The sequence below is a fragment of the Micropterus dolomieu genome, linkage group LG03 (assembly GCF_021292245.1).
Source record: "Micropterus dolomieu isolate WLL.071019.BEF.003 ecotype Adirondacks linkage group LG03, ASM2129224v1, whole genome shotgun sequence".
In the NCBI taxonomy this organism is placed as follows: Eukaryota; Metazoa; Chordata; class Actinopteri; order Centrarchiformes; family Centrarchidae; genus Micropterus; species Micropterus dolomieu.
The window spans coordinates 25,113,544-25,118,884 of NC_060152.1; the positions used below are offsets into that span (position 1 = coordinate 25,113,544).

The following is a 5,341-nucleotide window of genomic DNA, read 5'->3' on the forward strand; positions in this document are numbered from 1 at the left end:
CACACACACACACACACACACACACTTACTTTTCATTGGATTGTCCCTTTTGTTAGAAATTAAGTTTTATTTCAAAACCAAATTCTCTCATGTCAATTCATCTCTTTGTCTCCCTTTCCTCATCCCTCCCTGCCTCCCTCCCTCAAGAGACTAGTTCATTCAGATGTATTCAGGTTGTTCTCTCCCTCTACCGGTTTGTCTGCTCAAGACTTAAGTGTCCCTCTGTCAAGTGTAATAGTAGATGTGTGGGAACAGAGTGAGAACATTTTGTCATTCATCTGTAAATGGCAGAAATAAATACAGCTGCTGCAGTGAGCCACAATTTTTGGACATTTTTGTGGATGTTATAGAGATACCAATTGCATGACTTTGTGCACAGAAGGTTAAAAATCTGAGAGGTTGCTCATTACCAAACACACTGAATGGTTTCTTATGACCACCAAATAATTACCTTTATGATCTGTCTCTGGTTGAGCCTTACGATTTAACGATTTATTTGTGACATCCGATCATTCATGGCTTTCATGACATTCATTCAGAATCTTGACCAGACAGACTGCTGCTGACTCCCAGGATGCTGAGTTTTACTTAGTTGCTGTGGACCAGCATGACAAAGAGAAACAGTGATTACAGAGAGATGGCACCAGTCAGCACTGCTTTCACCACAACAACACTGTCCAGCTGCCCAACAGGAAGACATGGACAAACAACCTGAAGACACAACAGAGAGAAACACAATGTAAGTTACAGTGCAAAACAAATGCATTCGTGGTGGTGGAACTATCCATCAGAGCGACAGATGAATAGTTAGCCTAAATGACATTTCAGATATTTGGCCACCTAATATCAGGAAACTTGAACTTGTTCATGTATTTGTAAGTTTGTTTTTTAAATTCTTCCCTGGTAAAAATACCTAAACAAGTTAACAGGCATGAATTAGGTGATCGATGACAAATGGTCACCAACACTGACCAGTGTTGGGCAGTAATATTACTTTTTGCAGTAACTAGGAGTGTAAGATATTACTTTTCCAAAACAGTAATATTATTACAGTTACTAATCCAAGTAACGCTGCGTTACTGAGTTACTGAATGCACCATCCTTGACATGAATGCGCGACAGCGCTGCAGGTCAGCGACACCAGATCTTATGTTGTTCAAGTTAGCTGTTAGCCAAGAAGCTAAAGGAAGAATGGAGCACGAGGGACAGAGGGGCTCTTTCCACAGCTGTTAGTATCGCCATTATTGTCACAGTCTAAGACAGTGGTTCTCAAAGTGGGATCCAGGGACCCCAAGGGGTCCTGGAGAGGGCTCCAGGGGGTCCCCAGCAAAAAGGGGAATCATTTATTTTGCCTAAACGTTCCATCCATAAGTAACACAATGAAAAAATGGATGACTGTTTTGGTCATGGGTTGCATACACTTTCTGTAATAAAACATAGTCCTCTCAGATTTGAGACCCTGGGACAAAATCAATTATAGTTTAGGATATTTCATTAGTTTTTATTTGTTTTTCGTTTTGACTTTTTGTTTTCAATTTCAGTTTAGTTTTAATTAGTTTTTAACGTGGGTTTGATAGTTTAGTTTGGCGTGGTGATGGTTCAGTGGATAAGACACATGACTTTTGTGTGAGAGACCCGGGTTCAGTTCCCTACTGTGACACATCCACCAATGTGTCCCTGAGCAAGACACTTAACCACTAGTTACTCCAGAGGTGTGTGAACTCTGATATATATAGCAATTGTTAGTTGCTTTGGATTAAAGCGTCAGATAAATGTAGTTTAATTTTTAATGAAAATGTTTAGTTTTAGTTGAGTTTTTATTATGTCCAGTGTTAGTTTTAGTCTTTGTCGCTGAATGATGCCAAGCTCAGTTCAGTTTAGTTCAGTCTAGTTTAATCTTTTCACAAAACATTAAAATGTAAGTTCTATCATTAGAAATAATGCAGATTTGTGAACAGGGGTACCTTTTTTCAAGTTATCTGAAGCTTGCACGCAGGGGCCTACTAGTACTAGTACTAGCACATTGTCTAAATAAATACTAAATGAAGCACATGCAATCTACAGCATAATTTCTAAACTACATACAGAAAACCCTAAGAACTAACGACCCTAATTTAAAAAAATCACCCCCCTTGGAGTCACAAAAAACAGGTCCCTAGCACCCTGAAGGCAAGTATGTCTGGAAACCTTTATTTATAAAAAAAAAATGGTATTAAAACAATGTGAAGCACAAAGAGACAGGTTGGCTGAGATATCATCCAGCCCATAAAATACATACTTGCTGACATGCAGTAACTATAGTGACCAGCAGACAGGTTAACGCAACACAAGGGGATCTCACAATCAATGTATTAGGGGCAAGTTACACATGCAGACTGAGCACTAAGCCAGACCACCAGAACGGAACAGAACAAAACAAGGAAAATAAAACCACCAAGACAGTGACTCACTACCTGCAACACAAATTATACAAAACAACTCTATACAGTTGTTGCATTCTTCTTCTTCATCTTCTTATGTACACATGTAGGCCTAAAAGATAATAGAAAACATGTTCAAATCCCACTAACTACACAGCCGATCCCTTCCTGGGTCTCCCCAGCCTCCCCTAAGGTTATATGGGGCTAGGGTTGCCAACTGTCCCGAAACACTAACCAGAAATTAGTTTTCTCCTGAACAGCCTATCAGAACTCTTTTTAAGAGAGGGCAGGAAACCCTAAACTGCCCCCACACACGTAACCATGGCAACTGACCTCCCTCTTTGTTTAATTATCTCACATCAAAGGATATTCTTCTCTCCTCCCTTTTGTGTAAACAAGTAGTACTGTCTCCTCAAAACTCAAAGCAATACCTTGTTTAATTAAATAATCTTTAAGTTACTTAACAGGTCTCTCCACTCCATTTAAGTCGTTATTACCATGTTACCATGTTGTTGTTGATATTGCTGTTGAAAAGAATCTAAATAAGTTAATTTTGCAGTGTTTAAATTTTCAGCAAGGATCCCTGACATTTTTTTAATTTTATGTTGTAATCAATGCTTTGTTCCCAACACTTTCTGACACTTCCTTTAGAAATGATATGATAAAGAAATGTCATCCTATACTACTCGATTAATTTTCCAGCTCAAATTTAATGTTAAATAACTAAATTTCCCAGTTCCTAGGTCAAGTGGTGAAGCTCAAAGTTGAATATCTACTCCTCATGTAACCATAGCTCCCCCAAGTGGACAAAATAAGTTTTGCATGCCATCTTTCTGAAACGCCGTTTAATGTATAAATGTCACTCTGTATTTACCTGTTTATAATCTGATGCCATTCGTGTATTCGTGACTCTGCCCCCCTCCCGCCATATCTAAATAAGGTAGAATGGCTGCGTTTCGGTGACTCTTGACGTTTAAACTTCACTAGCTTCTAAACTGTAAAACTTTGACATTTAAAACTTCAGGATGTGTTAAGTGTAAGTACTAACTAATCTTTTATGTGATCACGACCATGGCGCAAAAGATTGCTTGAGTGAATTTACTTTCTGTGATTGAAAACAGCTTATTTCATATAACTCTGTGAAAGTGTGACGTATCCACCTGAATTTTCCCTGTACTGTGGACTGTATGTGCTGAGGTAGTTTGGCATATCAGACTTGTATGGGCTCCGAGAAAATCACTGTGTTTCATTCGTCCCGCGTTTCAATCGTCCCGGCTCTCCCCTATAGACCCAGCTCCCAACCCAACTTTGAGAATAGATTAACGGCGATATTTTTTTTTATCGCCGATAAGAGTCTCACGTTAACGCAGCACGTTATCGTCGATAATGGCCCACCACTAGTAACAACCAATATTATCCAGGAAGCTAGATTCCTAGGAAATGCTAACCTTAAGGTTTAACTACTGACAATTGTTTTCCCTTTTATCAAATGCTTAAAACTAAGAACGGTATGCCCATTTGACAATTAAGGTGTGATTGTGGGAAGATATTTGATTACAATATGCGCAAATAGATTTTTGAATAGACATATTAAAAGTTAAGAAGACAGTCTCTCAGGAAACCGGAAACAAAGCCCTGCCTCTCAAAGGAAACAAGCCCCCTGGGAACCATGCCCCGACAAACAAAAGCAGCGACACGCGCTCGCTTGCTCTCTTGCCTCTTGTCCCCTGGCCCTCTTCGCTCCTCACCTGTACTTCGGCATGCGCTTAGCGTGCTCCCTCTCCCAGAAACACCATAAGAAGTTCAACCCGGCATGCCTCGACAGCTCTTTGTTCGTTTCAAGCCACACACGCGAAGCTCCGCGACCTTGGCATTTCCCTCGCTCACAATGAACTTTTCTACAGTATTCAAATTTTTTGAGATGCTCCTCTAAAAGATGCCTCAGTGTTTTAATGTTGACAGCACTATTATGTCACATACGTGGGAGACTGCTGTAGCAGGGTCGGTGCGTGTGTTCACTCACATTCATGTTCACATTCATGCCAATAAAGCTAGATTGAATTGAATTGAATAATCGTGAAATAAGGTAAACACAGCAGACTGTTTTATTTGACATTGTTTTTACTCCTTGTTTGAATTGCAAATTGTCACTTGATTTGTGAGGAAGTTACATAGTGATATTATGCCAGCTAGCAAGAAGTCAGTAATTTGCGTCATTTATCACGTTTAGCAGCAGAACAACTACTAAATATTTTCTGGTACTGGAGCATAAAGGTGCAATAAGCTCAATTACAGTTGTGAGGGATCCAAATGATCAATGTTGTAGGAACATTTCCTTGTTGGCAGTTTAACAAATGTGTTTTCTGCAGAGGATGAACTTTTATAGATGCTGTAGCCTACATCCTGGACAGATCAAGTGACAAAATGTTAATACAATCAATAACTTTAAAGAAGTTGTTTGTTATATAAAAAATGTCAGTCTCATATTTGCCTCATATTAAAATAAAACGTTGGCACCAATTTTCTGGGCCTTGATTTGACTTCTACAGCTCTTTCCGTCTCTGTCTGCGCTCCAGCTGTTGGTCAGTCCAGGCTCCAAGGCAGAGAGACGCTCTCACTGCCCAGCTCTTTGCGGAGGACCGATGTGAAGCAACAGGTGTTGGCCTTCAGTCAGAACAGCTGTCTTTGCAGGCTACATAACAAAACGTAAGTCTATTTTCTTCTGTTTTACGTGCTACAGTGATTGTTCATCTGTTGGATGACCTACGGTCAATACTGACCCTGAACACATCCTGTGTAGACAGACAGAAAACAGACATTACTGCAGCTGAGTTACTAACATGCTGCTTTGACTGTGCAGTCTGTGTTGTGTTATTGTATTAGCCTACTTTCTATGAAGCCACTGAAATAGAAGAAAGCTG

The 5,341-nt window shown here is 39.8% G+C and overlaps 1 long non-coding RNA gene across 1 annotated transcript in view; it reads left to right on the plus strand.

The window, feature by feature from the left end:
* LOC123967778 overlaps nt 1-5,120 on the plus strand; it is an 8,150-nt gene extending 3,030 nt beyond the window's left edge. The window contains exons 2-3 of the long non-coding RNA XR_006824339.1: nt 540-739; nt 4,997-5,120. This is a non-coding gene — a long non-coding RNA (uncharacterized LOC123967778). The remainder of the gene's footprint in view (nt 1-539; nt 740-4,996) is intronic.
* The last annotated feature ends 221 nt before the right edge of the window (nt 5,121-5,341 follow it).